The following is a 27,024-nucleotide window of genomic DNA, read 5'->3' on the forward strand; positions in this document are numbered from 1 at the left end:
TAGTCTGGGACAATAAATATTATTGTTTTAATCATAGTGGGATTTTAAGAAGTGTGAAGCTTTTGGTTTTTTCTGTACATCAGTCATAGTTAATCTGAAAAAAAAAAAAAAAGACTTTTTTTACCAATATCTTTACCACTGAAAACCATATTTCACATTACAGATGTGGGAAGCAAGGCCTAAAATAACGTAAGGAAGCCATTACTTCCTTATTAGCCATGACATGAATAGATAGTGCTAATTCCGTAGCCCCTCTCCAATGCTGTACACAAAATTATTAAAAGCAACAAAACTGATGAAAGGACTAGAGGGCATAATTTATGAGGAGCAGCTGAGGGTACTAGGTTTGTTCAACTTGGCAAAGAGGAGACTGAGGGGTGACCTCATTGCTCTCTACAGCTTCCTCATGAGGGGGAGCAGGGAGAGAGGGGCTGATCTCTTCTCCCTGACGACCAGTGATAGGAATGCCAGGGAATGGCTTATCGCTGCATCAGGAGAACTTCAGATTGGATATCAGAAAAAAGTTCTTCACTGAGGTGGTGGTCAAGTGCTGGAACAAGATTCACAGGGACGTGTTCATGGCCCCAAGCTTGTTGGTGTTCAAGAGGCATTTGGACAATTCTTAGATATATGGTTTAACTTTTAGGCTGCCCTGCGTGGAGTCAGGAGTTGGACTCGATGATCCTTGTGGGTCCCTTCCAAATCAGTATATTAAATAAAATTAAAAATTAATTTAAATTGTTAGTTATAGTCCATTCATGACACTCAGTCCTGTGAACTATGAAGATATCTCATACACTCTGTCCTGACTGCTATCATTTCAGGCACCCTGCTCCAATGAGTTCTTTATTCATCCACAAAACGGATAAAAACATGCTAGGAGGCAGTACTCGGTAGCCTGTAACAATGCTGCTAGTGTAGCCACATTGACCTCAAGGTGTCAAAACTAGGTCTGTGCTTGACCTTGGCTGCTGCTGCTGAAAACATGAAGGAAGTTAGCATGGTAGCTGTGGTACTGAGTCTCAGGGTCAGCACCTGTCCTTTGAGAGGGAGCAGAAGTTATTTCCCCACAAGTAATCATATGTTGCCAGTCTAGGATAGGCTTGTGACTAGCTAGTTACCTAAGAAACACAAAACTTTGAGCTGAAGGATGCTCCTTCTTAAATGGTGCAATAAATTAGAACCAAAGTGCTTTCTTTTGCATGTTACACTGAACACAGAGAAAAATGTCTTTTTCCTTTATGCCATTTGCCACATTCTCTTACTTAACACTAAATTATCCCAGCAATGTTTCTTCTCCTACTCTGTAATGAAATCTGATTCCTTAAAATGAAATGAAGAGAATTACACCCTTTCATTTTGTCTATACCCTGTTTTTTCTTTCTATTCAGAGCATAGGATTTTTCTTTTCCATTTGGATTAAAAAAAACCCTCTGAAGGATCAGAGTTAGTTAGAAGGATCAGTTAACATTTTTGTATATTCATGCATCCATATCCACACTCGAGGATACTCTAATGGAATGAAACTTGATATGAAATCCCAGTCTTACTGAAATAAACAGTGAAATTACCATCACCTCTTTCCAAGAAAGTTTCACCTTCTGATGCCAATTAGGCCTGGTTGTCTTGCCTCTGCTCCTCATTCAAGTTTGACACTGTCTGCTGGAGCTGCAGGCTCCCAGCTCCCTGTTGTAACTCCACATTCTCACATGTAGGTCTGGAGCCTCTTCTGCCTTGAGCAGGCTCAGAAGTTGTCAAGTACGAAGCAGTCTCCCATCCCTCTTCCCAGACTTCTTAAAAGAGCACTGACTCAAATGTGAACAAAGAAACACTATTCATCACATATTCTAATATGTAAGCCCAGAGGAAACAGTGCATTTTGATAAGATATGAATCTGACAATTTATTCTAATATGTTCTAAAAAGAAATACTTCCATCTGCTTATAATATAACCCAAGACAGACATAACCCATTATAAAAGGGGTAGACAGAGATTTGAAGCAAGATTTACATAGAAGAAAGAGCACAGATCTTTCTAAGGAGTTATTTAAGAATGATGGACAATTAAAAATATGTCACACAGTTATTTCAATAAAGCAGTGCAAAAAATGCAGTTATTTTAATAAAATATTCAAATGAGTCACATCTTCAGGCATGACTCAGACTGATTCTACTGAACATGACCATCAATGGAAAAAAGTGGAGAGGTTCTTGATTTCACTGAGCTTTGGATCTGAAACAAGACGACTATATTATCCCTTGGTTTGTTGTTTGTTTTCAATTGTTTTATGAAGGACAAAAACTGCCAACAAAATAGTTATTACATTTGTGAAATATTTAATTCTGAAGCAATAAACTGCAGCAGTGTTACCGTGAATATGTTTCTTCACTGTCTTGTGATATCAAAAAAATTATACATTTTAGGAAGCAATATGAAAAAGACAAAGATGGAAATTTTGAAATAAAAAGATGAATATAATATTTGAAACATTCATCACTAAAAGGGAAAATAAATATGGATAACACCTAATTAAAAACAATTTTGATTCAATTATCTGTTCATTTTCTCACCCTTCTGTACAGCTATATTAACAATGTCCTTAAATGCTAACACATTTTGTATTATTTGCAACTTCGCAGACTATTCATGTAATATATCCTTGAAGTTTTACCAAAAGATCCTTATTTCTAAGTACAAAGCAAACAGTCAGACTTGTTGGAATTGTTTAAAATTTGTCACTACCAAGCCCACTTATTCATTGTTCACATAAGCAAAATCTTATCTCAATGAAATAAAGACATTTCCACCAAAAATGGGAGTTATTTTATGTATGTTCTATCCAACATAATGCAACAGCCTATAATCCCACGTGAATGAGGAGACCACAGAGACCAAGTTGCAAACCACCCATCCTTTCTTATATTTAATGGTAGCTCTGTGTTACCACTGATGAATGAAAAAGTTGATAAGATAAAGGCTGGAGGAACAATGGTGGAACCCTAGTATCTACTGTCACTTTTTTGAGATGCAAATGTTGTTTTCCCTTTGTCCTGTACTTCAAACCCCACTGAGATGACAGGATTGTGGCCCACTAACCCGAGACGATGCATCAATTTGCATCTCTTGGCACATTCTTCTATGAGATGAAATTTAAACTGAACTTAGCATAAATGTGGGTAACTAATGAGGACGGTGGTTCATTTGTGGCTTTGGAAACTGATTTTCCTGGTCTGTTGTGGTTTTGTCCTGTTTAGCCTTCCTTACCTTTCTTTAGCCGTCTGGTGGTAGCATTATTTTTGAAGTTGCTAGAATTCTTTTCCCCCTGTGACCCAAGTAATATGCATTTTTTCACAACTTAAATGAATTCATGAAAAGATATGAGGGGAGTTTCTGTTAGTGTTCATTAAGCTTCTAGTATCTTGTGGGATCTTGTGGGAGCAATACATTACTTATCACTGACTGGGATCTTGACTTTCTCTGCTCCTCTCTATGGGAGCTGAAATAACAGTGAACTGTGCTGTGTTTGCCTCTCTAATTAGATTGCAATTTACATTTTATTATTTGATTGTTTTGCCAAAGTTATAGAAAGAAAAAAAATCAATGCTATGGTTATTGTCATTAATCTCATGGTAATAAAGCATGCTTCCTGTTGGCTGCAGGGTATTTTTCAGTGTTGCAGCAACATCCTTCACCAGTTCTCAGTCTGTTGGGTTGCCTTCGTGCTGCTGTATACAGCTTGCACTAAAAGCTGCTTTCTCTATTTTTAGGAGAATCTTTGTGTCTCAAATCTTAATTGGCAATAGTCAGTGTATTCAATTTGTTTATGACTTCCCTGACTTTCTATTAGTCCAAGGAATGTAATTGTGGCTGAGAAACAAATATCAGGTTTTAAATAATAGTTCATCACTAAAGAACTTCATCTAAGCACACAGATAAAGCATCCAGATTCCCAAATCAGTGAATATCATTAATAATTACTATGAATATTCTAAGAAATATAGAAACACCATAAACTATGCACTCATGTTTTAGGATCTGTTGGAAATTTTCCTTTGAGAAAGGGAAAGCAGTACGTTGCGTGCTGCTTTTTGCTCTTTGAAATTGTCTCTTGCTGATGGTGCTGAATATCCCAGTTGTCACCAGCACCTTGAAGCCTGAGGCAGTCACCTGAAAGTGAAACAGCTACGCAGCAGAACCAATCATCTTACAAACTTACATGGAGAATATGACATCTTGTATGTCCATTCTGCCCTCTTGTAATCTCTTTTCTGATACCAAGTGTCATCTTCTCATCTAGCATTCCATTTCTTCTCATAACCTCTAGTTGAGACCTTTCATTTCAGCTCTGGAGGAAGTCTGAGTAATGTGCAATGTGACTAAATTGCACATACACACCAGGCAGGGAAAAGAACAAATGTAATTTTAAGCCAACTTTTCTGGGGAGATTCCAGCCAAAGACAGCAATCATTTCTCTGATATAACTCTTCCCTAAGAGCTCACTTGAATTAATGCTCCAATGGGTGATTAAATTCTTTTGTTACTTCCTTCTACAAAATACATCCTCTACTCAGCACAGAGTATTACAAAAATTAAGAACATCACAGCTTGTTCTCCCAAAACTCAACATTTTCACAAACACAAATAGATAAATGAAAGGCTATATATAGCAGCAGAATCTAACTGTGGAACAGTTTCAAAAGGGGTGTATAGATGTATGAAAAATCTTTGTGTACGTGTCATACCATGGCTTAAAAACTGGGCAAGCTATGGCACTGAAGCAGTTCAGGACATTTGATGTGTTTTTAATAGGGCTTTAAAATAAAGCTTCTATCTTGGATCAGGCAAGAAAGAAAATAAGGCTGGATATCCATTGTTACTCTAATTAAGCATTCTTTGTTAATTAGCATTGAAATTAAATTGCATCTTCAAAGCATGGAAAAATTAAGTAGTAGATTTCATGAGTGCTGTCAAAAAAAATATACTTTGATGGGAAAGCCAGCAGAAAGAAAATTCTATTTTCATTGGGCACTTTTTACTGTTTACTGCTAAAAATAAAATATGGCTTTGGCTATGAAAAGCTTTAAGAGTTGTTTTTACTCTGCATAAATGGCAAAGTTGTAAAATTTCTAAAAAAAAGAAATAATCACAAAACTGCTAGATTTGTATAGGGAAAAATTGCATTAAATTTGATAGTTACACACAGCTCTGAAGCTGTCATCTTAAAACATATTCATTCCTGCTTTTAAAATCAGTATCCATGTAGAAGTGGACATCTTTTAGAATAGTTGAAAAAATAAACTCTTTTACTGCTTACGAGTTTCACTGATCTGATGAGAACACCAGGAAAAAAAATAAGGTTGGTATTTGTTGAACAATAGCAAAGTCCTTTCATTTATTAATTTTGCATAATGAAAATTATGTCAACACATTCAAGCCTTTGTCACCCTTGTGAACTCCATGTCTTTTTGACCCTGGCTGGGAAATGACTAGCAATGTGATAAAAAACTTTTTGGCCTCAGTGAGACTCAAGAAGACATCTGAAGTCAAACAGGTACCATGGGTTTTGACTAAGGTGGAGATTTGTTCATTGTTTAAAGCTTGCAACACATGAATTCAAAAACAGATATCACTCTAGAACTTGCTCACGATCTCTTCATTATACATGTTCCTTTGGTGATTTGGCTGCTGTATATTTCACTAATGTATTCAGTGACATAATTCATCTGCAAATGAGATGCCCTTTTCAATTACATTTCTGGAAAAAAAAGTGTTTTCTAGCCAACTTTTTGACAGTACTTGGGGAAGAGTGGGAATAGAAAGAATAAATTCTTGAAAAAGTGAAAGAGGATTTTGGGGAGGGGCTTTGGTTTCTTTTTCTTCCTGTTGGCTCATTTAATTTTGGCTTGCTAGGTTAATACTCTTCCTCCATACCATGCTGCCTCAGTAACAATTACTTGAGTGTGTTTGTAATTAACTGCCACACTGCTTGTAGCTGTATAGGCAAAATTTACTGTGATTAAATCCAAATTATTTCCACAGAAATACTAGTAGAGTGGAATTTGCCTGGGGGAAAAAAAAAAAATAGTCTTTTGCATTCCCTCATTACCCCTCCCAGAGAAAGGGTTTTAAGAAGGCAGACTGAAATGCAAAAAAATTAAACTAACAGGTTTCTTTGTGGCTTAATTAGAGTATTGGATGATATATGACAGGTCAATTTTGGTTAATTTGGCAGCTCTAGACCATGAACCAAAGGAGGTTTTGAAGTAACCCTCTGTAACACCTCATCCACAAATGCACAGAGGTCATGATGGACACCCCTTTCAGATAGCACAATTGTCAGATGGCAGGAAAAAACTCAAGTGCACAGCTTCAGCCAGAAGAAAGCATTAGGGGCCCCAGTTCCTTTTCTCATGGGGCAGGGATCACACCACCACACCCTTCTGCTTTGGTAGTGTGGTAGAGGAGTTAGAGAGCAGCCATGGGTTGCTTTTGCATTTCTATCACATTTTGATAGATTTTTCTGTCTTCTAAGGAAAGAATCTGGATTACTGGCTACCACAATTTCACAGTAGAAGTTTTAACTGCCAGAAGCTGTCATAAGCAAAACAGAGCCCTTTCCTGGAACCAGGACTGGGAAGCAGATTACTGTGTACAGCCTGGGTTCAGGCTGCAAGACAACCACCATGGTGTATTTCTTTTTCAGAAGCAAAACCTTGTAATGGCTTGGTTCTGCAAAAGCACTGACTCAGAGGTATTCCCTTGTAATTTGTGCTTGGTAAGAAGCATTTTTATCACCACCTTTCCAAGTGTCTGAACAGGTAAGCAGATGAGAACTAATTTTGCAACAAGGGTTATTACAATGGAGTCTGTCTGACATTCTTAAGGCAAGTGTCAGAGGACTTGTAAATAGAAGTGGACCAGCTGCACTTTCTAAATAAATGAATAATTTAAAAACAATTCTTGCTTTTCACAGATACTGCAGTGTAACACACAATAATTTTTTTTTTTTTTTTTGAATTTAGCTTCAATGTGGATGTTTTCTGTTTACAATGGCACTTTTCTCTGGGGAAGTGACAACTATGACAACTGATGACAATATCTCCAGAATACATTTTATAATTATTGTGCTACAATGGTAAAAAAAAAAAAAAATTAAACCAATAGCATCTAGACAAGTATTATCCTATAGATTAATCGATGCTACATTATCTGCAGTTCCTCAATCCAAACACAGCTTTCCCTGCATATCCAAGCTTTCTTCTTAGGATCTACAGTCAAGACTCCAGTATTCCAGTATCAAAATAAGACAAGTAACAGTGGTACTGTTTATACCACTGATAGGAATAATCATGTTAGCTAACAGCTGCTATCCTTAATCTGTTACTGACGCGTTTTGTAAAAGGGCTTGTTTGAAATTCAGTTTGGCTGATTTGAAAACAGGATTCTGAAAGCAAACATTTTCAATGGCCTGTCAGAGCAATTGGTAAAATATGAATAAACATAAACTAGAGTTATAAACTTCTTTCCTTCCTGTGAAGCATTATTAGTGTAGATGTAACTGGAGGGAATATAGGAAGGTATTTCCCTGAAAGTATAATGTAGGCCCATACTTGCCACTCACTTCTTATTTAAGGAAGTATTTTGATTATTATGCAAGATGTGTTCTTTCTGCTAGCTAGGAGCATTTTTATGCTATGTTCAAACATAACGAAGCAAAGCAAAAAAAACAAACCAAAACAAAAAATCACCTTATGCAGATTAGGAAGCCATATTCTGGAAACAGAAGGAGTGCAGCTCAACAAAACAAATCTTAAAGTCATAACAAGTCAGGTTTTTCTATATCACATCCTTACTGAAGGGTTTGATCTATGACATTTTCAGAATGACATCTGAAAAAGACATCAGGAATGTAAGGCACAGGGAAGCAGTGGAAAGGTTACATACTAAGTGCACATATAAATACAATTTCTTACCATTTAACAGGTTGATAAGCAGACATTTTCTAACCAGTGGGCTAGGGGCACAGTGAATAATTAGGAAACCTTTTGCCCTCTTGCATCCTGAGTTAAAGCACCTGACTCAGTTATGTCATCAAATAAAGCAAGTTTAGCATATTTTTTGTACATCCAAGGGAAAGTCATTCATATCGCATGAAATGAAAATTGTGTGACATATGTTCAAGAGTGAAATGGATTACAGCACAGGCTAGGACAACCAAAGTGGGACAAAGTGCTTGTCTACAAACAGTTCAGACTGATGCAAAAAAGAGTGAAGTATGCAGTCACGCAAACAGAAGGTAATGTTTCCGAAACCTGTTTCAGAAAGCACTTTGGATCTTCTAATACTTTGGATTCTTTGGTGTACAGTTTTGAAAGCCTCAAAATCATTCTCAAAGTCATGAGAATGGATAAAAAGCTCCTGACATGAAGAAGCAGTGGTAGCAAAATATGGAATCTAATGTAACAACAGGAAGAAAAGAAAAAAAAAGAGTAGATTTTTACATGGATATATAAAGGTTGTGTCCTTACTGCAACTGTTTTTCATTCTTTGAAATCCAATTTCTACACCAATGAATTAAGTTAGAAACATGATTTCTCTGAAACAAATATATCATTTTACTGGGTGCCCACTCTACTAACTCTTCACAAGTCAGTTATACTAGAATTTTATACAGGAGGGAAAGGAAAAGGACAGTCAATGAAATTATAGAATGCAATAGTGTCCTGGTTTTGGCTGGCATAGAGCTATTTTTTTTTTTTCCCTTCTTAGTAGTTAGAATAGCGCTGTGTTTTGGATTCGGTATGGGATTTGATGTGAGAAGGATGTTGTTAATATCCTGATGGTTTTAGTTGTTGCTAAGAAATCAAGGACTTTTCAACTTCCCATGTCCTGCCCATGTGCAGGTACACAAGAAGCTGGGAGGGAGCATGGCCAGAGCAACACACCCAAACGGGCCAGTGGAGTATTCCCTATCATGTTATGTCATGCTCAGTATATAGATGAAGGCTGATTGGGAAGCTCACTCTCGTTTCTGGGACTGTGGTTTCAGGATTCTCTCTTCTCTGGGCTTGTTAGCTGGGAACAGACAGCTGGCGGTGAGCAATCGCATTATGCATTACGCATTTGTATGTTCTATTATTACCAGTAGTAGTATTATTATTAATTTTATTTTATTTAAAAATTTTTGTCTCAGGCTGAAAGTCTCCTTAACCCTTACCGCTCCAAATCTCCCCTCCATTCCCCAGGGTGGGGGAGGGTGAGCAAGTGGCTGCATGGTGTTTGACTGCCAGCCGGGTTTAAACCAGGACAAATAGAGTTTCAAGTTTGTGATATCTTTCATGGGCCAAACACATGGCAAACTTTGAATGGCATTACTTTGAGTACAAGTATCTGAAAGCAGATGAGAAATGACACACGTGAATCCAATTTGTCTCACAATAAGAAGGGACAATGAGAAAAAACAGAAATGGTGACAGTATAATATTACTGTGAAACATTAATAACATGAGTTCTGTGCTACTTTTGAAAGACGATAATCCTTTTCTACAGGCATATCCCATTCATGGTAATTTTGCCTATGACAGTCCACCTGTTGCTGATACTGTCTGAAAGTAGGAAGCCATCCAGTACTTCACAGACTTCTCTCATACCCTCTCCCCAGTTGTCTGTGGAGAGGTCTTCTACTCTGAGCTAAGGAAACAGATGGGTATAGTGTTGAGAATATGGATGGACCGTGGCTGTAGAAGCAGATGTAATTAAGTTCTGTTTCCTTCACTGAGTTTCCTGAAAAATTCTAAAATTCATTTTAGCCTGACTCCTGAGCATTGAGTCAGGGCTTCATAAATCTACTGAACTCACAGTAGTAATGTCAGTATTGAGTTGAAGACCAAATTCTTAGCTAATCCACTAACACCAGCTCTCACGAGACAGAACCAGCCAGCAAACAACCAAGAGTGCTCAGTAAGATTTTCTCTTTAGTAGGGTAATTACATTATCATTATAAATTAAATCTTGCTCCTCTTGATCAACCATAAGTAAGTTAAGAAAGACTTGATTCTAATAAAAGATTTGAAGTACTTCTCCCTCCTCCACATCTCCATGTTTAAACTTGAAAAATTAATACAAAAATAAATAATAATGTTTTTGTATTCCTCTGCATTTTCCCACTACTGAAGGATAAGTGAGATAGAACAATGCAATAAGAGGTTTTATCTGATTTCTCCAATGGTGAAAATAATGGTTTCAAGATAGGAAAGGTATTACCAAGTATTACCAAGAGCCATTGATTTCTCCTTTCCAAGTAAAAATATTTTAAATCATGTGAGTCCAGGCTTTTATCTGGTTAAATGAAATTAGCTTATAGTAATAATAAATAATTTTTCATTATAATGTATGACTGAAAGATTGAAGTGTGAGAAGAAAGTGCTGAAGCCAAGGGACAAACGGGAATTCCTTTTTCTCTCCAGCTTCACAGATCTCAAATCAACCCTTTGAACATTTCACAGACAATTCATTTCTGAAATGTTCAGAACTTTAAATCACACAGAAGCTATGCTTGTTACCTTTTTTACCTTAGCTTTTGTCACAGTATATGATTCTTATGTCATGCTCCTGTATATGCTGCTATTGCTACTAGACAAAGTGCCTAAATACATGTCAGATACAAAACCACTGTAGAACTGGTAAGTTAAAGTTAGTCATACACACAGCACTAGTCCTTACTTGACATGGGGTTGTTAGCAGGTGTGTAAGCAATGCTAAAGCTGAAGTCAGGCTTGGGTTAGTTATTCATCTCATATTAAACATTTTCATCTTTATTGTCATGGTCACTGATTTTATACTGTATGACCCTTTAGTCCTAATGCTATGGTACTTGCCTTTTAAGACAGGAAAAAACGTGCCATCTGAAAGGAAGATTAGAAAATTTCATTTAGAATGTTTTGGGAGATTAGAGAATTTCATTTAGAATATTGTCAATAGCTTCACTGTCAGAAGCTGGAAGTCCTTTAGCAGAGTCCCAAGATTTCAGAGGATTCTTAGAAAAGGATTTAATTTATTATAAATAAACATTGAAGAGATATACATATAATTATATGTGTGCATATCTGTATGTGTGTATATTTATATTATAAACTAGCAACACAAGATCTCCAAATTTATTGAGGACAATAGAAACCTCTCTCCCTCATGAGACTGAAATGATTTCTATTCACTCATAATAGTCTGACAGAAGGTAGAAAGCCACTTATCAGCCTTATAAATTGAGCTGGTTATTAGTCAAGCAGTTTCTAAGCAATTCAAAGGCAGTAATTTCATTCTCCCCACCCCTACACCCCAATGCTCTTATTCCGGTACTCCGTGATCACAGCCACTCACACCCACCTCTCAACCCTTATCTACTTCACACTCCCCTCCTCCACATCAAATCAAGTAACAGCATGCTCCACTACCCTAGTAACCAAGGTGTACCATAGCAAGCACTTTACCCCAATAAAAATCACACAGGCATAAGCTCCACAATGTGCTGTGAAGAAAAGCAGTCTGTAAACCCCTAAGATAATATCTGTTAATAAGTGAGATGCTTAATATTCAGTGGGAATTAACAATAGAAATAAACTACCTACAGAATTATTTAGGAGACAATACAGAGAAGATACAATAGATGAATTCAACTCCCAAGTAAGGGTATCTTGGCAACTATCCTGAAATTAACCCTCATTGTTTGCCAGTAGTCAGTCCACAGCAGCAAAAATGACTAGGTTCTTTTGGGCTAAATTAATTCAGAAAGGGATAATCTTAGGAGGCTGAGGTGGGATAGAAAGTAAGCTTTAAATCTAAATACCCTGGAAAACAAGCTGAACAAATTGGAACAACATATCAGTAAATCTACCACACATAGAAAATAAAATCCTCAAGTGAAAAATCTGAATCCAAGAAGTTTTCCCATGGGTATATCCCTGCCCAGTGAAATTAGTGCATCTCCAAAGAAACAGAGACAGAAAAAACTGCAGAATCTGGGCCCTAGAGACCTGTTTTATGTCAGTCCTGGGGAGAAAAAAAAGTTGGTAAGAACACCTTTCTCAAAACCAGTCCTGACAGGTTAAAGAAAATGTTCTGTTTCCACCACTGTTCCTTCCCAACAAAAAAAGTGCTCATATAAATACCCAGACATTAAAAAGGCAAGTAATCAAATCTGGGCCAGTTCTTACGTTTCTGACATTTCTTGTCTGACAAACATCCACAGCCATGCCCAGAGCACTGGAATGTTTTCAAACTTCAATGAGACGTTTTGAAGATTCTCCCAAAGTCTTTTTTTTTCCCCCCCTCACTTGCTCACACACAAGTGTACCACCTCTTTCTCTCCTTCCTCAACAAAATAGTTTCTTTTCAAGTAAGATTATTTTCATAGCTTTCTAAAGCTATGATGGAACAGATTGAACTGCTGTTTTATTTCCTACAAATCCTACATGTGGACTCAGCATTTTGAGAGGAAACCGAAAAATAAACAGTGACAGTAATGGCCGCCTCCTTGTTCTTGAAGATATATACTATGCAGACCTAATGCAATGTGACTTTCTATAGTGCCCGCTTTGCTCAGCATGTCAGAGAGAAGTGCCTGGTTTTGTTCATTCACTCCTTGCCTTCTTGCGTGACTACGTGTCATACCTACGTCCTGCAATGCCACATTTGTTTTCCTTGAAAGTACCTAGTCTTTGAAGCATGTCATTCTGACATAATGTAAACTAAAAAAAGTAAAGTTAGGTTTCAAGGTGATGGAGAAATCTTTAAAACAGTAAAGGCTTTAAAAAATATGAAAGAAATAAAAATAAATCTGTATTTATATTTTGTTCAAAAAATATTTCAAATGTTTGGACCTACTATGATTTATCTAGAGGAATAGCAGCAGCTCTGTAGATATACCATAAATATTGCTAGCTGTCATAGGGAAATAAGGAAGTGACTTATTTCTCCTCAATCCCTTAACAAAGGTATATTACATAGGCTACGCACTCTGGCTCCAGGGAAGTTAATATAGCAGTTTGTGTTCTTGAAATTGAAAAACATAAAGCTGAGGTTCTTTCAGGTTTTTTTCTTTTCATATTGCGAAATGTTCGCTTTCTCTAATGTTACAGGGTAGTAATCATTGTTCATGCATTAGCAGCAAACAATCAAATAATTTCACAGCTATCCAGTATAAATAAAGATTTTCTAATTTTACAACATCAGTTAAATACAGGTGTTCATGATCTTCTATACGTACTCTCATGCAAATATAGAGTCTTTGTCTTTCTCAAAGATTGAAAAAATTCCTAGATGAGACTTTTTAATGCTATATAGGTGGATATTTATGACAGGTTATCATATAACTGAAGTGGAACTATGCATGGTATTTACTTGAATACCTGAAGAGTTTGCTATTATTAAAATGACTACAGTGATTCCATAAAAAACAGTGGTCTGATCTGCTAGTACTTAAGTAACTCAAGCTGATTTACACCAGTAAAGTGAAGGAGAACCAAGCAGCATCTAGATAGGTGAAAACACATCACTAACTCTTGAAATTTTACCAACTTGTCGTGATGTTCTTATGTTCCTTCACCTTGAGCTATTTTACTTTTTTTTTTTTTGTCTAGCTCTCAGTCCTGGACTTCTCTGTATCCTTGACTAAAAGTAAAAAGTGCTGATTACAAAGAGAGATATCTTTTAGGCTGCCCTCATTCAGTGAAGTGGCTTGAACATTGCTGAGCACTAAATAACAGTTAAGCCCCAAAGTCTTTATACCATTTAGCCCAATGGCTGTATTCGCAAACATCACTACCATTTAGTCTGAATAGGATGGAAGGTTGTGACATACTGCTTTTTACCAGTGGTATCACCTTCTTTTCCACAAAATTGATCTATAAATAATTAACATGAGTCATCACCCCATTTAGAGGCTGGTCTTGCTGAACTTCCATTCCTACCAAGTCCATTCAGAGAAGGGATGAGCTTTCAAAGCATGTTCCTTCTTGCTGCAATAAAAAGGGCAAAAAATATTTGGAAAGAGGTATTGAAGTTTGACAATATTAGACATTATGTATTCCATTATAAAGCAAAGAGAAGCTGGCAGGTGGTCAATTTGTCATGTATTAGAGTTTTGGCCACTTAGATAAATTGTAAATGGCACAGGGCAGGATATTTAGGTGCACTGAATTATAGTAAGACATTTTAATGTGATTAGTTAAAGGAGTTATTTTGACCCTTAAGCAACTGGAGTATGGGAAAAGAATCATGCTGTGCCAATCTATATGAATTTAACAGACAGTGACAGAAAACCTAAACAGTGGCTAGCAAGTAGAAGCCAGCCTTGAATAATGTCACTCACTCAAGACCATGAAAAACTGCGTGGTTCCTTTGCTTCTTCTACATTGAGTATCCCATAAAACTGGATCAATTATGTCAAATCAAACAGGAACTTTTGAGAAACAGGCTTCCCACACATACTCAATGTAGGTTTTTTACCCATGTAATTGATGTTATTATTAGATGAATAAAAACCACAATAAAAGATGGAAATAGTTAACATGCCAAGTAGACAATTTGTGTGGATCCTGTCATACTGATTCTAATGGAGGAGCTTAATACTTGTATATTTCTTATAAATTATTTCAGCTGTCACTCAGCATTATCTGTTATGAAAACATTCTGCATTTCACACCCATGCCGGTAGCTTATTAGACTAGAACACCTTTGTGTAATCATTAAAACCCTGCACCTCAATTTATGTTCCAATAAAGCTACACTATTGTCACATGAATAAGTAAATCAAGAAATCACAAATTTGAGATAAATCCATGACTTTTGCAAAATATACTTCCATTCAGTCTAAGGGGAAGCTGCAGTTGATTTCCAGAGACATAGGTCATCTAGAATAACAGACTTTTGAATGTGTCTGTTTTCCCAACCACAGTTCTTACAATGCAACAATATTGCATGCAATAAATCCCACATCACCTTGTAGAAAATGTGCATTTTCATAGTATTCTTTACCTTTTCAGTGGAAAAAAAAAAAAAAGGTTAAAAATGATAATAGCTTACATTTTGTAGCTTTAGTCATCACTAAAATACATATGAAAGTAATTTATCTGTATGAACTTTGCTCCCAAGGTATGCACAGCATAGCTGGTTTCATCAATACAAACTCTTCAAGAATCTTGACTAAGAGATGTTCAAAGCATTATAATAGCAAATTGGCTAAGTATTAGCCCTCTTCTGGATGCAAAGAGTGTTGAAGCCCCATGTAGGCATGTGCTCCAACTCTGAACTGTTTGAACCAAGCCTAGGCTTAGAACTCCTCATACATACAAAGTTCTTATTTCTCTACTATAAGTAATCTTATGAATCAGCAAGTTAACACAAGGGTAGATGGCTCTCTTCACATATGGACCAATGGAAATATAGATTCAGCACAGGATCAGTAGGTACTTAGCAAAAAAATTAAGAACAATTTTTACAATTTTTAATACAGTTTGCTCAATGAAGTTTGTTGGCCTGAACGTGAACCCATACCTGCCACTTACAGAAACAGACACACCTTTTACTTGCTAAGTTAGTGCAGAGGAGAAATATAAAAGATCATATGGACTGTGAGATCACTAGTCTAGAAAGCAAAAAATCGACGTGAGTATGTTAGACCTTCACCCAGCAGCATTTGTCCACCCTAAAGAGACCATAATGGATGTTGAAGTAAAAAATACTTATTCTGCACAACTTGTTAATTACACAGTGGTGCAAACCAATAACCCTTTCAAGGCTCTTTCCAGCTATTGAATAGCATATGGCTTAAATAAGATTGTAATTCTGTTATTAAGTAGAAAAGTCACACATAAATAATGTAAATTGTTAAAAGTCCATAATTACTTGTTTACAAATCAGATTACAATGGACCCAAACAAGGTTCTACATTCAACTATGCCAGTTCTCCTAGGCTACAAAATGGACTCTTTCATCTCTTCTTCGAAGTTGTTGGGGATTTTCTGAGCATTAATGGTACAAAAGACAATGACTTTAACTCGCATTTAATTTTAAAAATTAAGAGAAAATCAGAGACAAGAATAAAAGTGTAAAGTGATTTATTCTATTAGATGTTATTCTTCTCATAATGGTATGTGTAGATTGCTTGCCTTTTTTTTTTTTGTTTAAAGTAAGATCTTTCATGTCATTTTTCTACAGGACAAATTATTTCTTTAGACTGTAAGCTGACCAGCTATGACTAGTATAAAATCGTACCTTAGGTCTTAACCACTGGATCCCTCTTTCTAGAGAATGAGTTTATTTTTCTGTCAGATAAATCAAAACCCTGTTGCCATACTTAAGCACATCAATATAAATGGCTATAGTGTGGTACTGAAACATCCTTCTCTCCAGTTAGTTTCAGGGTAACAAACTCAGGTAATAGCTTTTGAGTAAAAGGTCTGAGCCAATACAATACTGTTTAAAAACAGGTCTCAAATCAGTTTTCCAGTGGTGCTTGTTTTTGTCATTGTTATTGATACCTGTCATGCAAACATTAGTCTTGAGGGTTTGTGTCAGTCATTGTTACAGCCTTGATTTATTTCATATAATAGAAAGTAACTTGTCATTGCATTAAAAGTTAATGGAGTCAAAAAAAACAACCAATCTATTTCATTTGCAATGCAATTTTCTAAAATTTGGGCCAATGAGGGTCCAAATCATCCTAGCCTTTATTGCATTACCATCTTTAAATATATATAATTATGTTCTCCATTAATTAAAATATTAATTTAATACATTTTGCAGTACTTTTCAAAAGAGCTTAGATTAAACTACAATGAGTGGCTGGAAGGAAACTTGAAGGTGACACTGAATTTAGCTACCACAGAGATGGTGGACTAAGAAAGGGAGAGAAAAGGCAGGGTTCTCCTGAGTTCTGGGTGGCAGGAGAAAAAGGTCTAAAGAGCCAAGCTTGCTGGTGACTGATAATGCTGCAACTGGCAGTAGCAGTCAGCAGCTGTAGTCAGTCTAAAAACTCTCTTACCCCCTAGCAGCAGTAGCAGCAGCTTAACAGAAACAGCAGCAAGGCCCACTGCTCAAGTCCAGGATGTAGGCAAAACAGATGGTAGTACTGTTGCTGTTTCACTTCCGAAAGTAATGTGCTACCTCAGACAGCTGCTTCCTTCCTTCTGGCCAGGAATGCTTTCAGGACAGGTGAATCTGGTTCTGGATGAAAACTGCCAGATGAACAGCTCTAGAACATGAATTCTTCATACATCTCAGGACAGGTGTAGCATATACAGTGGAAGTACGATCTTCCTAAATGTGTTGTGCTTGAAATGTAACCATGGAGAATCTTGGTTCTGTAAGTCTAATAGTTCTTAGTCCAATACCTTGTGCAGTGTCAGCTGTTCTTAGTAGTTTTTGCAATGGTTCAGATAGATATTTCTGCATGGCATTCTGCCAGGGGATGAGTGTCCTCAAGACAGGAGACCAATGATCCTCTATAAATGTACATCTTTGAGGTATACATCAAAAAAACATCATGACAAATGCACAAAACATGTAAACAAAAAGTTATCTCGTCCCTCCTATTCTACAGTATCCATTTCTTGCTGCTGAAAGTCTTCTATCTGTAATACAAAAATACCATACAAGATTAAGTGATTCAACTCAAGTTACCTGGCAAGACTGTGTCAGAAATAGGAAAACAACATCAAGTTCCCGATTCCCACTTAACTGAATAGACTTCTAGATTACTATAGATTCAGGTGTCCAGTACACTAGACCACCTTATTCAACATCTAGATAAGCACATCTTATCCTGAGAAACTAGTACTACAGATGGCATGTATGAGGAATCAACAAGTCCAAAGTTACATTTCTCAGCAGAGGTCATTCTTACTTATCTTGATCACTGTTTCCCCTAAATATTTGTGTAAATCATTAGAAGTGCACTTTAGAAATTACTTTGGTAACGTTAAATTTGACACCAACCATCCAAAAGGAATAATATGCACAACAGAAATGGTACATGGCCTCCGGGACTGAGCATACCCTTCTGCATCTGGCTGTACGCGAATTGTTTGTAGCACCTCTGACTTAAGTTTGTATTGGTGTCCTTGTTAAGTTTTCATGTCAAAATATTGATGTTATTTTAAAATAGCATTATCCCAAGGCTGTCCCTGAGGGTGCATAATGCACAAAATTAAAAGGTCGATAATGACTTCCAGCAACACCATCAGCCTGATTTTCTAGGGCTGTTAATCTTCTATGTCTGTTTAAATTCATGCCAAGAGAACACAAAGTGTTGCAATGGGTATCAGTGAGTAGAGAATACTCGCTGGGTCATGAACCATGAACTCTTTGCCCAGGTGAATAGCAGAGTCTTTGTATGCAACTACCTAAAGTGAAAAGGAGCAAAGGATGATGGCTATTGCCTCTGATGAAGCAATTACAGACTGATCGTGATATTTTATTTTGCTTTCCATCAATGTCTGATTCCATTACTTAGCCTTGGAATGTGGTAGCTGACCACCTTTCTGATTGCCATGTATAACATGGGACTCGTGCACTTATGAAGCCCCAAAGAATTTAAGGCCACTAATTCTGAAAGCTCAAAGGCCCCCTTCATGATGAAGAAGCAAACACAAGAGTAATTTTACTGGCTGTCATTCTTGTTGGATTATTTTATGGATTGAAGCCCTGCATTACCTTGTTTAGACTGACAAGGCAACTTGTGATTAGATAGTAAATTTACTGTTTGAATAGGATGAGCATCAGAATGGCAGAAAATGCCACTGACTGCAGTTTCAAATTCCAGTAAAGTCTGGCATGCTCCACTGCCTATGAGCATCTCTGAAGTAAAGCACTGTAGTTAAGCTTTCACCCTGCATGCTGGTCTAGAATTCATAGAAAGAACAGGAGAGAAATCATCATAAGAAGCCCTACCTATCGTTCAGATTGTTACTGCTTTACTATTGGCAAGACAACCTATTTAGATGCTTCTCAGAATTCACTTTTTCACTCTGCTTCTCCCTCCTGACCCCCACTCTTAAAAGTATCGTCTACTGTGCAGCCTAAGAGACACAGCACAGGGTGAAAATTTGTTTGGGTAAGACATTCAATGTCTTCCAAGTGAAATGAGCATAGTAGAAGGCAACCGCAGCATACAAAACACCCTACTGCAGCAATTATAGAACAGTAAAACTCTCTAGATATAATTTAGGTGATTTATTATGCACTGTTAGTAGTCACTGGAGAAGACAGTCATGTAAACAGAATTATTTTATTGTGTTAAAATGCTAAGTAAGTGTGCATTCTTGTTCTTCACAATTTCATATCTGGTGGCACGGTAGGATCTGATGACCCCATACTATCTTCAGACTGATAAGGGGTGTCCTTCATTTATCTCTGTTTTAGACCCAGAAATCTTGCTTCAGTTGCCATGGACAAACAACCCAGGAAGTCACTAATAATTCCCTCCAAATCTCAACCCACCAGTGTTTTAACTTTATTGAATTACAGTATAGGCTGAAATGAGAACAGCTATTCAAAGTCACTGTTCATTATGGTCAGATGGAAAAATATAATTTTCTCAATTATATAAGAAGTTAACTATGAAATTAACTGATGTAAACTGTAGATAGCCCATGACAAGCACCTACAATTACGCAATGCATAAATTATACAGCTGAATACAGAACACACTGACACATCTTCTTGCATGCCACCCTCTTTTTCCAAAGTGACTATACTATATTTCCCTCTGTTCTGCGTTAGTAACTGGTCAGTAAAATATACTGGGTCCTAATACAAGGACAGCAAAATATAATCTCAAAGTTAGAAGTTTGCATTTTAGAGCTATTTTACTTTCATTCAGGCTTCAGTTTCCTGACATCCAATTTCATTAAGTCATTCTCCACTAAACAGCCTTTTCCTACAAAATACTTTATTTTGAAAATGCTTATACATTGTAATCAATGTCATCTCTCAGTCTTCCCTGGTGGTCAACTAATCAGGCTGAACTCTTTTGTGTCTCTCTCTAAATAATAATCTCCAATTCATACACACAGGGGTTTTGTTTCTTTTTTTGCACTGTCAGAAGATTTTCAACGTTCTTTTGAAGAACATGAGTACTGGAACTTCACACAGAATTTCAGTATCACTCTTACCTGTGGCAAAAAGAGATGAAAGTCCTTCCTTTCTCACCAATCTCCACTGTAAACAGCCAAGGACTCCCTTAAACCTCTTTCCCTAGCTTTGTTTTGAAAGCTCATTTTTGTCTATCCACCTTGACATCTATGTTTCTTATACAATCTCAGTTTTTAGAGAAAATAGTCAATATTAGCTCCATATAAGTCTATCCACACTAAATAAACTGATCGAATCATTTTTCTGATGAGGGACAGAATCCAAAGCAGTTTAGGCAATTACTGATCAAAAGGGCAGAAATTGAGAGTTCTTAATATCCTCCAGCAATCTCTCTTTAGCACCATAAAATACTCTTGGCAGCCATGTCTTGTAAAATTCAACATGTTAATAAGCCAGGGAAAAAGGAGGAAGGGAGGAATGAAGGAAATGCTCTGTCATGAGGCTGCCAAAAGAAAGCTTTCATACCTAGACCTCTGCTTAGGCAATTTTTTTTCATAATCTCTGACCAAAACACAATTTAATGGGTTTCTACAAAGAAACTGGTTGCACTGCACAGAAAAGCCAGTAAAGATAAGAACTCGCATGGGTGAAGAAAACAGCTTGGATAGGTTATTTATTTCCCTGTAGAGCAAGGAGAAAAACAAGTACCATATTTAATAGCAAGCATGTTTGCTTGCTACCTCTGAGACAAAACAACATAGTATAATTTGGAAAGACCAAGGGTAACAGTGAGTCTTGAATACTTTCAGTGATAGTGGTTTATTTAATTAAGAAACAACACCAGCATTTCTTAGCTTGACATAGCCTGTTAAAATAATTCAGAAAATTACTGTTTAAGAGATGAACAAACAACATCAGCTATCTTCTTACATATGTTTCTCTTGTTCTGTATTCTATTGACAAAATTAGAATAGCAAGAAGGTTTCAGTATTCCTGACTCTAAAAGGTCACATGGGTCCCCCAAATCCATCACCTCTCTTAACTTAGTGTCTTCTAAATAAAGAAGCACAGGTTAGCTTCATTCCACAACCTGTCACACATTGGTGTCGAAGTTTCAAGAATGTAAGCCTTAATTTGAGCTCAGGGCAGAATCATTTAATATTTAAGTAGACCTCAACAGTTAAGTACTATGAATCAGGAGAACCTACAGGGAAATATACTTTATGCACAGTGCTGTTAAGTTACAGTTAAAGGTTAAAATGACTGAAGCATGACAGTAACCTGAGAAATACTATTCTTTATGCTCTCTTTTTCTAAGAGCACTTATTCTAAGAACACTTCTTTCTGAAACTTCCTAGCCAGTCATATTAATTCTACTGCTGCAGCTAATTGTCCAGATCTCCTACTTGTCCATTTCTCCAGTAGCGTGGACAGTCTATGCTGTACCTAGTATGGATGAGTGTCATTTCCACATCTTCTTACCTGCTGTTTTTCAATCAAATGGATTTGCAGCTGCTATACTAAGATCAACAGAGCATTCTTCACTGAACTGCCGAACGCATAAACAAGTAGGGTCACGTTTGAACCTGTCAACTTTTCAGTCCCTCCAAGTTCTGTAGATGGTTGATTGTACAATAAATAGGGTCTGGAGTGAACTCATCATTTGACATGTAACAAGTTGCATGGTCATGAAAAAAAAATAGCAATGATAGTAAATTAATCTTATTTACAAATGAGGGATGATCAAGCAGGACAGCGCTTTTATTATTCTGACACAACTAAACAACTTCATTGTTCTGGCAGACTCAGTTTTGAGACTGCACAATGGAGAAGCAGTTTTACCATATTTTTGCCTGATTTTTTTTTTTTTTCATTTTTTACTCTCCAAACAGCCTCAATGTCTGTTTACTTTTTCATCAGATAGGGAAGAATAAAAGAACTGTCTAAGCTTAAGCACTCATGGATCTTCAAGTGTCCTTTTCAGCAGCCAAAGGAGAGGGAGTTTTTATGGAACTTCTTTCTCTGTGGTAGGAGGGTCAACAGGTAACTCTGCCAGGCATCAGCCCTTTCTCAGTTCTTTGAGCACAGTTGCAAACTGCACATCAGCAAGTACAGACTGGACGTAAGAGGAAAATATTTTCACAGGAGGATGGCACAGCACCGGAACAGGTGACCAGAGAGATTAAGAAGTCTCCAGGTTTAGAGGGTTTTTGAGACTCAGCTAGACAAAGCCTCAACTAGCCTGATCTACTGTTGACCAAAGTATTATTTTGAGTGGAAACTTGGACTTCATGATTGCTAAAGATCATGAACCAGGCAAAATTTCTATGATTCTGTGTAACTGCAGGCAAACCACAGGTCCAACAGAAATTCCTCCTTTGGCACATTCCCAAACCTTGGCTCAGACAGCTCCAGTGAAGCTGTAGTTTCCTGGAATAACCCAAACTTAGTATGTTTAATCTTACAATTTGTGCCTCAGTTTCTCTGTGTGTAAACTGGGATTAATACATTGCCCAAGAACAGCTGTCAGGATGACACAGCTAAAGGGGTGTGAAGAGCTTTGATGTTTTGAGACTTTTTTTGAAATCTCAATCCACATATGTCACAGCATTGTTACCATCATTAGATTTTAATTGCTTGGGGGAAAAAAAAAAAACAACACACAACAAAAGGATTTGAAGGTGGCAAACATTGAGCATCAGTAATACAGGAAAACACAATTTCTTTTCTGAGGTTGATAAACATCTCAGCATACCCACACAACCTGCCAAATTCCTGAGGCATGCATTGCACATACAAACATATCCTAACACATTTTTTCACTAAAAACTTTTCTTAAAAGACGACAAAATAAGTCACCATCCCCCCAAAATAAACCATAAAACAAATCAGCAAAAATTGGACAATATAATTTGTTTTGAATTACCTCTTACTTATACTTGTTACAGTCTGTTTGCTAATTTATAGGCGGCCAATATAAAGGAGACAAAAGAGATTTAATCTGCTCAGGATTGTTCAAAATCAGAGAGTAAATAAGTCCCTGAACTCTGAAGAAGCATAAGTAGAGCAGCTACTCTGCTGGAAGCCTGACTGAAGGGGAATTGCAATAAATCAAGCACTATGCTTATGAGGAAGATGTGTTGTACTTGCAAGGTCAGCCTGTGACAAATAAGAGCACAGGATGACCAAATGTACAGTTTGAGACATTTTCATACCATGTCCAGCAAACTGGGTTTACCATACAACAGGTGTAGACAGACAATTAAAAGAAGCTTGCTGCAATGACAGTCTTCACTAGCAAAATAAAGTAGGCATACTACTACATTCTTTACATACTTATAGTGACACTATCGTTTGCGTCAAGCAATCCTTGTGTCCTTGCAACAATACATTGTAAGCTTGTCTGGGCAGGGAACATGTGTTTATGTACATGTCGATAAAGACACCCTGAATGACCTCCCCTCAGCAGCCAGGCTAATGTTTTTATGAAACTAAGAACAAAATAATTTGTATGCATCCAGATGGCAATATCATGTAAGCAATTCTCCAGAGCAGAGACTAAACTCCACAGGGTACAAAATACACAGCTGTGCATTATGAGAGTGCTGATGTTATTCTATGCTGTGTTGGGAAACAATTTTGTCTAGAGGCTTCACATGTCCTTTGAGCAACAAAGGTTTGGAGACAGATCCTTGAAACATGTCATGTTTCATACCTCTAGGCACCATCTCTGCAGTTTGATTATTTCTTACTGGTCTTAAGAGAGGATAAGTTCTGATATTCCAATAGCATCTCTTAGTTGCTGAAGCAATCACCCATGATTAGTCACATCAGATGCTGCTGAAACATCTGCTTTAAAACGCCTCCATCTTTTGAATCTCCAGTTAGATGGAATACCTGCCTGAAAAGCTGCTAGTGTCTCAGAAGTGATGAGTAAAGAAACATACTCTCTTGTTCATTAAGTGAGAAACCTAAGCAGTAACTGAGAGGTCAACAGATGGATTCTGAACAAAATATCAAGATCCTTGCTAAAAGCAGTCAGTATTATTTCAGCTCTCCATAATACATTTTTAACATCTCACGACAACACCCATGTTTTCAAGCAGCTAAGGAGAGACCACAATCAGAACTGCACGTACCATGCCTCTCAGTCATTTTTCACTTCTTACTTGCCCATACGAAGCCAAGCAAATCTGAACACATACTATGCAATGTACTCTTGCTTCACATTATTGAGTATAGGAATATAGCTGACATTTGCAGAAAAAAGGTGTTTAAAATAATGAGTAAGACATCACAATATATAGAATCATAGAATCATTTAGAAATAATTTGGAAAACACCTTTAAGATCATCAAGTCCAACCATTAACCTAACACTGCCAAGTCCACCACTAAACCATGTCCCTAAGCACCACATCTACACATCTCTTAAATACCTCCAGGGATGGTGACTCAACCACTTCCCTGGGCAGCCTGTTCCAATGCTTGACAACTCTTTCAGTGAAGAAATTTTTCCTAATATCCAATCTAAACCAACCCTGACGCAACTTGAGGCCATTTCCTCTTGTCCTATCGCTTGTGACCTGGGAGAAGAGACCAACACCCACTTTCTTTCAGGTAGTTGTAGAGAGCGATAAGGTGTCCCCTCAGCCTCCTTTTCTCCAGGCTGAACAACCCCAGTTCCCTCAGCTGCTCCTCATAAGACTTGTGCTCTAGACCCTTCACCAGCTTTGTTGCCCTTCTTTGGACACGCTCCAGCACCTCAGTATCTTTCTTGTAGAGAGGGGCCCATAACTGAATGCAGTGTTCAAGGTGCAGCCTCCCCAGTGCTGAGTACAGGGCGTTGATCACTTCCCTAGTCCTGCTGGCCACACGATTTCTGATGCAAGCCAGGATGCTATCGGCCTTCTTGGGCACACTGCCAGCTTATATGTAGCTGGCTGTTGACCAACACCCCCAGGTCCTATTGCACCAGGCAGGTTTCCAGCCACTCTTCCCCAAGCCTGTAGCATTACATGGGGTTGTTGTGACACAAGTGCAGCACCCAGCACTGAACCTTGCTGAACCTCACACAACTGGCCTTGGCCCATTGCTCCAGCTTGTCCAGGTGTCTCTGCAGAGCCTCCCTACCCTCGAGCCGATCAACACTCCCATCCAACTTGGTGTCATCTGCAAACTTACTGAGGCTGCACTCGATCCCCTTGTCCAGATTGTTGATAAAGATATTAAAGAGTATTGGCCTCAATACTGAGCCCTGGGGAACACCAGTTGTGACCATCCACCAGCTGGATTTAACTCCATTCACCAGCACTCTTTGAGCCCAGCTATGCATCCAGTAAGAAGAGTACACCTGTCCAAGCCACAAGCAGCCAGATTCTTCAGGAGAATGCTGTGGTAAATGGTGTCAAAGGCTTTACTAAAGTCTAGGTTGACAACATTCACAGCCTTTCGCTCATCCACTAAGCTGGTCACCTTGTCATAGAAGGAGATCAGGTTTGTCAAGCAGGACCTGCCTTTCTTAAAACCGTGCTGACTGGCCTGATCACCTGGTTGTCCTGGACATACCACGTGATGGCACTCAAGACGATCTGCTCCATAACCTTCCCTGGCACTGAGGCCAGGCTGACAGGCCTGTAGTTCCCCACATCCTTCTTCTGGCCCTTCTTGTAGATGGGCATCACATTTGCTAACTTCCAGTCAACTGGGACCACCCCAGCTAGCCACGACCGCTGAAAAATTATGGAAAGTGGCTTGGTGTGGCAGGAGCACCACCCCACCAGGGGAGAGGCCTTTTAACATGGTGTCCTCCAGCTGTTTCATGCCCTTATTTTCATGCCTCTGGTGGCACATCATGCTTGCTCTATGTATGCACCCTGGCTGGGTGCAGGCCAGTACACGGCCCCCCCAACCCCCCATGGCAGGAAGAGGGAGGCAGGACCCCTGGCAGACAGATGAGGCCCTCAGCCAATGAAACACCTCAGTCAAGAGAAGTTTCTAGAACATGGACCATATATGACCACAGTTCAAATCAGACCAGGCTATAAACCAAGGCCCCCAACAGAGACCTCCTTTGAGTGGTTCTCCTTGGAGCAGCAGGTCTGGGATCAGAAGCCCTCCCCTTGGGACGGCAAAGCCACACAAGGAAACGTCCCTGCACTGAGTGCCCTCACCTCCCCCTTGATGAGTGAATACTTCTGGATATCCTTGAGTGAGCCCTCACCCCTTTGGGTGAGTGATTACTTCTTCTAGGTACCTCTGAGTGAGAGGTTGCCCCTTCAGCAAGTGAGTGTGTTCACATTCTGGAGTCATCATTCTTATGTTTTGTTGTTCTTCGGTGGTGATGTGTAGTAATAACTTCCCCAACTGGTACACCAAACCTACAGTTTGTTAAATGTTATTGGAACGTTGTTTTGGTTACCCTCGTTGTCTTCTTGGGTTTGGCTGGATTCAGTTACAAATTAAAGTTTGTTCAAGTTTACTATCCGTGTGAAGCTGCTTTGGTATTCCTCCATAACCCTTGGTGAGCACTTCTGCCAGCTCCCTAAGTATCTTTGGGTGGATCCCATCTGGCCCCATAGACTTGTGTGTGGCAAAGTGGTGTAGCATGTCGCTAACCATCTCCCCTTGCATTATGGGAGCTTCATTCTGCTCCCCATCCCTGTCTTCCAGCTCAGGGGGCTGGGTACCTGGAGAACAACTGGTCTTACTATTAAAGACTGAGGCAAAGGCAGCATTCTGCACAGGAATAACACAGACATATCTGTATTGTATTGTGTCATGGGTGCTGTTTACCCCAGAGTGGATGTGATCTACATAAAAAACAGTGGACGTAACCCCTGGGTGGAAATGCTGAACACAGACTCATTTAATTGCCTTGTGGAACCTATATTTTACTTGTAAAGTGTTATGGACATAAATGAGGACATATGAAG

The sequence above is a fragment of the Strix aluco genome, chromosome 7 (genome assembly GCF_031877795.1).
Source record: "Strix aluco isolate bStrAlu1 chromosome 7, bStrAlu1.hap1, whole genome shotgun sequence".
NCBI lineage: Eukaryota > Metazoa > Chordata > Aves > Strigiformes > Strigidae > Strix > Strix aluco.